The 12,504-nt window shown below is 31.6% G+C and overlaps 1 pseudogene; it reads right to left on the bottom strand.

The window, feature by feature from the left end:
* Positions 1 to 7,001: 7,001 nt before the first annotated feature.
* On the bottom strand, positions 7,002 to 12,246 carry LOC108212735 (uncharacterized; annotated as a pseudogene).
* Between the last annotated feature and the right edge of the window lie 258 nt (positions 12,247 to 12,504).

The raw sequence follows: 12,504 nt of genomic DNA, 5'->3' as shown, positions 1-12,504 counted from the left end.
TAGTCCCTTCTCTTGTCATTTTAATTTGTGTGATTAAAATATAAAATAATATTTTTTATTTATCTTTTTTGTGAATTCTACTCTTAATTATATATCAATGTTCACTTTTGTTTAATAAAAAGAATAACTGATTAGTAAAATACTAATTACACTGGTACTTAGCAGTGGAAAAATGTTTATTACTGTAATATTTTATTTGGCTGACCGTTGACAAAGTAGTTGTAGTACTAAGGTCAAAATAAAGAAGATATGATCATGGTTTGGACGACAGACCTTAGTAAAAAATTGCTTTCGAACGTACACATGAATACAATGATTCGTTTTGAATCTCCACTACTGTTTCTAATATGCCGCGATTTATTGATGCTTTAAAACATGATTTTCGTTTATTAATGAATAACTTTACTATTCCATTCACCTCTCTAAATTTTTTATACCAAAAAAAAGAGTGTTTGACACGTGTTTTAAAAATTTTATAAAATAAAATATTATAAATTATTTAAGACTTTTATTATAAAAATGTAATCTTTAAAATTTTATGCAAGAAAATAAATTTAAAAAATAATTTTTAAAACTATATTTTATAGAAATTTTAAAATACGTGTTAAACAGTATAAGAAAATTATACATAAATGAGAGTGAGGATGGAATACTTCAAAGAATGAAAGAGTGACCTCAAACATCTCGATGTTTGAGGTTAAAAATATTATATGATAAAAAATTCGTGAAGATCGCTTATTATCAAATACCAGAAACATATATGTTCTACAATTAAAATTTATAGAATTTATTATTTTACAAAGTATGTTATTAAGTGCAGGAATAAATATGAATATATAATATTATTTCATTGAAAAGTAATGAAAAGCGATCTACAATACCAATACATAATAATAATTATTAAGCATATGAACAAATATGATATTCACTGAATTATCATTCCATTTTTTTTAAACCAGAATGCATTCTGATAATTATTACTGAACGTGTTATTTATATAATATAAAATTTAAAAAACGGTAATGCAGCATTCGAAACATAATGTTTACGTATAAGTTGTTCGAAGACAAAGTATTTTTGATCTAATTTTAGCGAAGAGAATAATGAGGGTGATGTCGTAGTGTGTATTATAGATGACAGATTTTCACAAATTAGTAGTTTTAAATACTTTGGAGCATAATTGAGATATTACTAAGAATGTTAAGAATCATATAAGACCGAATAACTTAGACGAAGGGCCGTCACATGGGTATTTTGTGACAAAATGGTATATTTGAAGCCGGATAAGTTTTACACAATAGCAGTCAGACCTAAATTATTGTATGGATTTGAGTGTTGGTCATTGACAAATGTCCAATGACGTAGACTAGAGACCGTAAAAATATATATTGTTATGTTGGATTTGTGGCTGGTGATCATATACCAAATGATATGTTCACATAAGCATTGAATATGAAGTCAATTTCTAAAAAAGTAAGAAAGGTTCGATTGATATAATACGAGTGAGTTCGTCAAAAAAGGACAAGAACCTCGTTTAGAACAATTAACAACATAGCAATCGAGAAAAGAAAAAGAGGAATAGCCTCACAAGGACGTGACCAGGCAACTAAAAATGGACATAAAGGTCTTAAACCTCACTAATGATATGATTTTCGACCGGACTATTTGACGACAGCGTATTAATTAGACTGATTGAGTCTGGTTCTTTAGTGGTAGTGGTCAATTATTCTGTACATATTTTTTGTCACATTATATATTTATATGTGTTTATCTATATATGTTTATATCTGTGTATATTCAATGTGAGACTCAAATGACAATTACTTCTCTGGAAAACTGATAAGTTCTATACCTCACATTTATGTGTTCAATAAATATTCATTCATTATTTGTTGCTTCAATTAAATAAAATAATTTCATAATTATATTTTTGTTAGCTTAACACATCATAACTTGATTAATAATGTCATAAATGTTGCAGAGCGTGAAGTCTAAAAATATTATATTTTGTACATAACATAAACGTGTTCGGTGACATATTTTTTTAATTCTAAATGCATGCTGTTTTTGTCTTAATTTTGGATTTTAATTACAAAACACATATACTTGAATAAGAGATATGATAAAGTTTTTAAAATAAGACGAGTTCTCCAATTAACGCTCAATATAACCACGTATTCTGAATATTTGTCTCACACACACGAGAAATATGATACATTGTAGTGCTACACAAAAATAAATATATATATAATACACGCCTATCATACATGTATCTTAAAAACGAGGACCGAAATTAAAAATTAAATACATCCACATCTCAGCATTTATGATCCAAATCCTACTTCGTAATATAACACATGACACATCTTAATATTTATCACACCTTTAAATTATTTTAGATATAAGTTTGAAAACTCTAATTTTTCGTCTATAAATACCTTACACAATAAGAAATATTGATCACTTTAGCATTATTATGCATACTTATATATGTTTAAGCTATCCAAAATCAAATTGAAAGGATATGAAAAATCAAAAATCGTATGCTTTAAAATGATAAAAATAAATAAATTAAATTGTTACTTTGAATATGAGGCATATATAGTCGAGGCCTTTAAATAATTATCAAATCATGTGACCCGCCCACACGAGTGACCTGTGGTATAATAACATATTCCAAAATATATGTCGAGTCATATACACAAGATTATCATAAATATTTATTAGTCACGTAGATCGAATTTAAAAGTTAAATACATCTATACTCTAAAAGCTCCAATCCTATCTTTAATCTTATGTAACATGACAAATTCAAATCTTAATCATGTGACTAATATTTAAGATATCCTTTTTAAAACTCTAATATTCGCCATGTAAATAATTTTTGAAATAGTGTATTGTGATTATTTTCATATTTTTATACATACTTATATATAGATAAGATATTTTCAGAAGATAATTATACAATAGTTTGAACTATAACAATTCAATAAAAAAATACATATCAGAATTTTTAGTTGCAGAAAGTGAATTATGTTTTTTATATATTATTAGTGATAAAGTATATATGGATGAGATCTTGAGAAAGGCTTATGAAGATCACATATCTCCTGACCCGCACATATAAGTGTCATAAGTCATAATTACTTATATAAAATAGTTGTTGAATTACAATTTAAGTGAAAAATTATTATTATAGGGATTAAAAAAAAACTTAAAAGAATGCTTTTGTCGAACTCTTATATATAAAATTCTCACTTATATATGGATATATAGTTTTTGACTCAATAATTGTTACTCAAGTTTATTATATGATATATTAAGGAAACAAACTTCATTTTCGTGATATAAAAGAGTTTTCATTATGAATCGATGCATAGATTGCGAGAAAGTAATGGTAAGATGAAGGCATGATCATGGATCGCATGATCATGTTAGAGCTAAAATATGTTATTCAAAAAATTGATTTTAGGCTTAAAAACTATTGATACCGTATATGTGTGATCACAATAATATTATTAAATACGGTGCAAATATGATGCGAGATTATGTTTAAAGCTCGCAATCATCCATATTGTATACTTCATACTAATATATAAAGATGCATTCATTTTCTGCTACTAAATAAATAGTATTATATTATTTTATACTAGATCCTAAATAAATAGTATTATATTATTTTAAGAAAACAGCAGCACTGCTATCTGTATTGTCTTATATATGTATTGAAATTGAAATTACTCTTTAATACTTATAATCCTCCTCAAAATGCACTTTCATAACTTGCTCGTTCTCATCTAGTTTTTCCTTTCAAGCTTCCGCTCACATCTGGTTTGATCCTCTCAGATATTAGTCTCGTCAATGTTAGTTCAAAACAGTCCAAGAAGCTTGATTTAAATCAATCCCTCCAAAATAATTGATTTTAACTGAAATTTCTTGCAGGGAATAAATATGATATAAATAAAGGAAACATGGCACAATGAATAGTTGGACCTCTTTTATCTGTTCCGCTTGATTAGCCAGATCATGACATCCCTTTTTGTGGTGTCCATATCACACATGCATGTCCCACTCACTCTCATATTCTGTCTCTTGTAATAGGAGTAATAATTATTAATCAAGGAAGTTTGCTTTATAATTTGTGGTCACAATACAAAACAAAACAGAAGTTTCTATACACGCAATAAACTCTGAGAACGAGAATTGACTTTCATTTACTAAAATGTTTAGTTGGTTTTCTGAGAACACTGATATGCGTATTAAAGTGGGTATAAATTTGTTACAAAATGATATGCGACTATTTTTGAAATATTTTATCAAGTGAGTAGTATAAATGTAGGTAATTTATTATTATCATTATTATTATTAGTATTATTATTTATAATTAATAGAAATATAATACGTATCATTTTATATCTGTTTTATAGCCATGATATGTTTCTATATATTTTGTGACAATAGTATTTTTGTATCCTCACACAATCGAACCACAATAAAGAGTGATTTACGTATAAGCTGCTGTTAATGTGTGTATGCTATCCTTTCCATTTCTGGTCATCTTTTTGGTACTTTGACCGGACAGTGAGCTTGTATATTCATGCAAATTTTCCGTTTTTGTCATCTTTTGTCTTCAAAGCTGAAACTGATCCCTGTACATTAGTATATTCATATATACGTCATGCATTGTACATTAGTATATTCATATATACGTCATGCATTACTTCCTTTCAAGTTTGACATAAAAATTGAAAGCCGCATTTTCTTTTCCTTGTTGCTGTTGTCAAATTAGAGTACAATCCGTGTATATGCAAGCTGGTGAAGAATTTCACACGTAGTTATATTAACTTTTTCCCGTCTAACTCTTTGATTATAATCTCGGAGTGGTGTATTAGATTGAGATTTTAAAATCTTTTTTTTATATTCATGAAATTCGAAGGTATTCGATTAGAATTGTTTGAAATCCATTAAAATCTTGAGATATTCAATTGGGATTTTAAATTATGCTACAAAATTTGGTGGTATTCAAATGAGATTTTAAATTATGCTTTAAAACCCGATGGTATTCAATTGGGATTGTTTAAAATCCATGGTATTCAAATGCTGATAAATTTTTTTGGATTTCATAAAATGATGGATTTTGTGACATTTTTCAGTGTATTTTAAATTTTTTGAAATCCCACTAAAATCAATGGGATTTTGAAGTATTGTGCTTAAATCCTATCAACTCTGTGACATTTTATCAAAAATCCGCACAAAATCAAAATCACATATAATCCATTAAAATCCATGGAATAAAAACAATCTATTAAAATGTTAATCGAATACATCCCTCTCAGTTAAAGTCCATTTAGTTTCTGAAATTGAAACTCACGTTTCGCTTATCTATATAATTGATTTTAAAATATTTTATATATCTATTTTAAAATTTAATACCTAATATATATACTTCTTTTCCTTGTGTCCAAATTGGTTGTTTATCTCTGATACAGAGAGCTCATCACATCACGTAATTTAAGATTTTTATAAATTATGATTTTATAAATTATTTATCTATTCTGAATTAAAATTCAATTTAGATTTTCGTTCAAAAAAAAAAAATAAGTCATAAAACAGTATTTAATATATACCATATATGGGTATCAAGCAATGACAAATAAAAAAAGAGCAAGACGGAGGGAATATCCAATAAGTATCGATTAGTCAACTTCTATATATAGGAAAAAAAAAATCAGAAATTTAACTTTAATGCATAAAAAAATAATTAAGAAGATCCAAAAAAGAAGCGTGAATGTTCTACACATATGAAAAGGATTGTTTAGCTGTTAGGTCCAGTGGTGTACTGCCTGGCAGAAACTTATGGAAAATTTTGTATCCCTAGTTGATTTCGACTTATATTCTTTGTTACTACTATTCAAGTATTCATATGTCACCTAACAAAATGCAATGTGAGAAGCGTCAGAGCGTGCGTCATGAAATTAAATCACACGATGAAAACACTGGACCACAAACATCTGCAACAAGCACATAAATTAAAACTGTTATGCAAGGGAAGTATCAATCCTTTGAACCTACTAGAATAAATTCAGGAACAAAGTTAGAAAGCTATGGGACAATTGAATGATCACCTCGTGATTTCTGTTGCCAGATAAAAACAGGCAAGGTAGAAAACGCTGAAACACAAGTCCTGTTTTAGTGATCTACTGAAACAGCGGTAGGCTTATCCGAGTCACAGAACCTTAGAGCATCTCCAATGGTGCTCTTAAATCCTTCTTTAAAAAATAATATAATATGTGGCTCCTAGTAAGTTAATACATTGAATATCATAACAATTCCAACCATTCTTTTTATACTTGCTCTTTATTCATATTTTAATATTATTTTAGAGAAAAATTATAGAGAGAATTAGATAGAAGTGAATAGAAATAGAAGGAAGTGATTATTTTATTCAATGAAAATAAGTTAAGAGCACCTAAATGCTCTTTAAACGAAAAGAGAGAGAAGTAGCACTTAAATTTTTAAAGAGCTACTAGAAACCCATTGAAGTTTTAATTTTTCATTACCTCTTTAAACTTAGGGTTAAGAGAAGTTAAGAGCTAGTTTGAGGAGCTCATTGGAGATGCTCTAAAGGCTGCTACTGCCAATAATTCTTAACCGAACAGATACGACATAGTTTACAAATTGATAATACTATGACACCTGTACCGCGAAAAAACAGTACTCTATCAAACAAGAAATCCAGTATCACCAGAAAAGCAAGTACCCTTCTTTGCTAACTGTATCCGACAAGCAGAGCATAAGTTGGCAGCTGCAAGATCAGGGACTAAAACAGGAGCTCATGGAATGTGCTATTTCATAGGACTTATTACTGGTTCAGATAGCCTTTTTAGTGTGCATGGTGTACTAAGCAAGTGTTCAATTTATATATTTGTAGATCAGGCAAATGAAAGTGTCGGTGCAATGACATCCAGTTTTACGAGCAATGAACAAAGGCAAGGCAACAAGAAGGAAAAGATTCAAGAGCGATATCATTATATAATTAGGCCCAAAAAGCGATGCAAACCATTGGCAAATAGAAAGTAATCACTATGTTTTCAGGATAACGTTTGCCATTAGGTCATACATACTCTGAAAAGCTAATTTATTCTGATTATAAAATCAAGATTTACTTGGATAGAAATTAAAAACCATCAATCGAGCACCACGAGTTCACCATATTCTTCACCAGCAATGGCCTTCTCCATGAACTTTGCGGGATTCAAATCAGCCCCACTATCCTCCAAGAAGAGAGTCATCAAGTTTTTGGAATAGCCACTAACACAAGTGCTACCCCTGGCTAGTTTGATACGACAGGCAACGGAAAATTGAAGAATGGTATTGCAATTTGTGATATTTCAAGTTGTATGAAAGGTGTGTACATGGATGTATGTTTGGCACTTGGCATTTTAGTATCTGAATTAAATGAGGAGCCATGGAGTGGGAAACTCATTACATTTAACACCAATCTGGAGCTTCAGAAATTTGAAGGTGAGGATTTGAGATTAACGGTTAATTTTGTGAGGGGCTTGGAGGTGGGATCGGCTACTAATTTTCAGAAGGGGTTTCATGTGATACTAAAGTTGGCTGAGGCAGGGAAGCTGAAAGAGGAGCAGATGATTAAAAGATAATTGTGTTTAGTAATATGGAATTTGATGACACTGTGGACAACGATTGGGAAACAGATTACCAAGCAATAATCAGAGAAAGGTTACGGTGCTTGTGTGCCAGAGATTGTATTCTGGAATCTGGCGAACTCAAAGTCCACACCTGTTTCACGGGACAAGCCGCACTGGTTTGTGGCTATTCCAAGAAGTTGATAACTCTGTTCTTAGAGAATAAAGGGACTATGAGTCCTGAGAGTGTAATGGAAGCGGCCATTAGTGGCGTGGAGTAGAATAAACTTGCCGTGGTGGATTGATCAACATGTTTCTCCTACTGCACACACAAGTTCTGTCATAAGAGCAGTGTGATATGGATTAATTATGAGTAATAATGATTTAGTAATTTAAACTTCATGCTTATGCTAGCTTCTTACTTGCTTTGTTTATCTCTCCTTCAGTTGATTAGTTAACACGAGTCTCTCGTTCATCCTTGGAGCTCTAGTTGCTCTAGTTGGGTCAATTTTACAATCCATATAATTTGAGTAATTGCAATTCTTCTTGATATTCTGAAATAGATAAGAATTAGCGAAAAATTTCCTGATCTAGGCCTCCTAAACTAAAATCTGCATAGCAAGATTGTAAAGTCTTTTGTGCACAAATCATTAACAAGAAAAAAATATATTTTCTGAGCTCCGACAAGTCCGTTGCATAATATTATTTTAGAGTATAAATTACATATTATATACTAAAATATAATTTATATTATGGTCGGTAAATATTTTGTAAAATCAAAATTATATAGGAGGTTTTTCTTGGGATGAAGTTGAAAGTGAAAATTTGGCCAAGTTGAAAACAGTGGGAAATTGGGTCACGGTTTTACCCTAGAAGCAGGTAGTGAATTAGTAGTGGATAAGTATGTACGCTAAGATTTATTATCATATTAGTTATGACTTATGATGTGCCTAGAGGGACACCATTCCGTTATTTTATAGCGCCTGTCTGTATACGTATGCTTCCTGATGCGTTTGAAATTTAACCATGCAATTACAAAACAAAATTTAACCTGTTTGGCTGTAAGACACATACAACCGCTCCAAGGAGAAGGTAAACATTACCTCCAAGTTGAAGCCTTCTATCCATTGTTTTGTAATTTTTAACTCATGAAATCAGTATCGAGAAGATCAACCACTGCCAACCAGTGCCATGCATATCAATATTCCTGATGATGCTGCTCTGAAACTGTTCTCAGACAATCAAGGCTGCTACACAAATCCCAGCCGGTGTTGTAGTAAGAAAAACAATGTGGTAACTGCTCGAGATTTGAATTTGGCCTGAATAGTATAAGTATATGTTACATGTTTTGTTTAGACCCTAACTAATTTGTCTGAGGACTTGTAGCCTAATGATATTCCAATTATCATCATCGAGTGTACAACTATTCCCAATTCCAGTATCTACCTACAAACTGTGTTCATATGTGTTCTTAAATTCTTATGTTTCAGACTTAGAGTCATATGTTGTGTTGTATATGATAGCAGGTACTGGAATTGGGGATAGTTGTACACTCGATGATGATAATTGGAATATGATAGCAGATAACTGGAATTGGGAAGTTTTGTACGATGATAATTGGAATATGAGAGCAGCAGCATCAGTAATAATGATATGCATGGCACTGGTTGATCTTCGATTTTTTAAAAATTACAAAACAGTGGAAGGGGCTTCAACTGGGAGCTAATGTTTACCTTCTTCTCTTGGAGCCGGTGGTATGTCTCTTATAGCCAAATGGGCTTAAATTTTGTTTTGTAATTTGTTGCATACCGAGAGGTTAAAATGAAACTAGCTGCTTAAATTTTTTATACCGAAGAGAGAGCATCTGTGGGGAGCAAAATTAAATGAAACAGACAAGGAAACAAAGCAAAGAAGAATAACAATTGCACATATAGTATTTGTTTGTGCATAAATAGAGGGTGTGTTTTGTGGTTTTATATATAGAGGTCGATGAGGTTCTTTGACAATATTGTACAGAGGTCATCACGAATGAATGACTTGACATGCAAAGTGGTGAAGCAATATTACCAGCAACCAACCTCAATTAGTCATGAACTCTTCATGCAAACGGGCTTGGATGGAACCTGATTTAAATACCAAATGCCAACGGCATTTCTATCTTCATGCATTACATATGAGTTTCAGAGTTGTTTAAGGATCAGCGCTCCAAGATGGTTCAAGATAGGTGATGATCTGGGGAGTTATAATTGTATACTTGTTAAATTTTAGAGTAATGCTATGGGTACAAAATTTGTTACAAAGCGACCGGCATAGATGATGTGACAATTTGGAATTATTTTCTACACTGTTGTATTTTATCACCTAGATTTACACGGAGCAGATCCATAGGCTTAAATTTTTACAACTAACATTACACAAGCAGCAAAAAGGAAAAGATGGAAATCCTTTCTTCTATAGTGTTCTGAATTGAAGTATGCAGATTGTTCACAAGAGTGATATGCCTAAACCAGCTGCGCTGGAGAAATTATCTTGTCAATAACAAATTAAGCGATATCAGACTTAGAGAAGGTAATAATCCCGCGAAAAATTAGTAAAAAAGTGAATTTGAAGTAGAATGTAAGTATGTAACATATGGTTTAAGTCTGAGATAACTTCTGCAGCGGACAATTTACATCAATCATATGCATAAACTAGCCACTATAAAAAATTTATCTAATCAATGATTAGACTCATGAAGAATTTCTAAGAAAATGGACTACAACTTTATTGAAACAATATTTAGGCTCTGAAACAGAATCTGATTCCTATGAAAGACTCAACATGTAATATGCAGTTGCTCCACATAGAATTTACTATTTTGTCTTATTTCATCTGCCTAGCAGGATCACAAAAGCAAAAAAAATAAGATCAATTTCTTAGTTTATCTGCACACTATGTCAATACACAGTACCAGGGTCATCAAAAACAGCCCAGTCTATGCACTCCATTAGCTTGAAATTAAAGAGGTTATTGTCTACCACTCTACTGATAAGTTGACAAATGATGAAAGCAGTGAATGAAAAAAATCATTTGATACATAAATTCAAGTTTGCTGTTGATTTACAACCGTAGAGTTCTGAAATAAATCAATTAAGCTGAGATCACATACGAATTATCTTAGTGTGTCGCTATGTACTACTCATCACTAATAAGTCGAATATGGAGAAACTTAACAGCACAACCACAGAACGTATGTGCAATGGTAAAAACATGTTAATCAATCTAACACAACAAGTTTACTGCACTCCTCATCATTAATAATGGCTGCTTCCATAACACTCTCAGGAGTCATAGTCCCTTTATCCTTCAAGAACAGAGTCATCAAGTTCTGAGAATAGCCACTGACAAGTGACAAGTGACAAGTGCCACCCCTGGCTTGTCCCGTGAAACTGGTGTGGCCTTCGAGTCTGCCAAGTTCCAGAATACAATCTCTGGCACACAAGAACCAAAAGCTTTCTTGGTATACTTCCTTGCAGGGCCGTCTCCAGGTTTTAAGAGGCCCTAGTATTTTTGAACCAAAATCTAAAATTTGATGAACTAAAATCACATGAAAAATTTGAAGTAGTAGAAATAATTTTTAACTAGAAAACAAAGCATAAAAATAGTTCAGGTTAAAGCTAAGAAGTTATTATTCTTCTTACTTTTGAGTGTCCATATTCCTAAACTCGTGTAGAGGGGAGAAGAATAGATATTATTTTAATAATTTTATTGAATATATTTAATAACTAATATTTATAAATATTAATACTACATGTATGTATATACTACCTCCGTGTTTTTATACTTGTCACTTTGACTTTTTGCACGTAACTTAAGGTGAGTAAAAAATATAATTCCGTTTATTATTTTTAAAATTTTCTTTTTGTGAATAAGAATATAAACTATAAACTTTAATTCAGAAAAAGAAATTTTTAAAAACAATAAGTAGAAGTATGTTCTTTAATCACCTTAAGTTACATGCAAAAAATCAAAGTAACAAGTAAAAAGGGACGGAGGTAGTATATTGGAGGCCCCTATATCGATGGAGGCCCTAGGCAAAAAACCGGAGAGACTCCCCCGGAAGACGCCTCTGCTTCCTTGTTATCGCTTGGTAATCTGTTTCCCAAACATTCTCCAAGATGTCATCGAATTCCATATCACTAAACACAAATATCTTTTTAATCATCTGGTCTTCTTTCTCTCAGCCACTTTCAGTATCACATCAAACACCTTTTGAAAATCAGTGTTTGACTCCACCTCCAAGCGCCTGACAAAATCAACCTTGGATCTCAGGTCCTCCCCTTCAACTTTCTGAAGCTTCGGATTGGTGCACATAATGTGCATCCTCCACTCCTTCATACTCAGTATACAACTCTCTAGGAAAAATTTTCTTAGCTATACTATCACACAACAATGTAGACTTGTCGAACGAATCCAAAGACGGACACCACTTGGCCGCCAAACTAATCTTACTGTTCTTTGAATTTGGTCTGCATAATATAAGTATATCTTCGATGTTTTGTTTAGACCGTAACTGATATTGTGTGAGGACTCGTAATATCACGTAATGATATTCCAATTATGATCGATTACAGCTATTCTCAATTGTAGTACCTGTGTCCAAACTATGTGTTATTGTATTGTTATGCGGCAGTCACAGTTATCTTGTATATCTTGTACACTCGATGATAATTGGAATATCATTAGGTGCTTATACGAGTCCTATGACAATACGGTGTGATACCGAGCTTACAACTCACGGAGAGAGGTACAATCACTGAGAAAGGTTACAAAGAGAAATAAAAAGATTACTCAAGATGGAAACTAGAGTATGGAA

This window comes from Daucus carota, chromosome 3 (genome assembly GCF_001625215.2).
Source record: "Daucus carota subsp. sativus chromosome 3, DH1 v3.0, whole genome shotgun sequence".
Classification (NCBI taxonomy): Eukaryota; Viridiplantae; Streptophyta; class Magnoliopsida; order Apiales; family Apiaceae; genus Daucus; species Daucus carota.
Note: the sequence above shows the minus strand (reverse complement) of the source record. Positions and strands in the feature narration are given on the sequence as shown.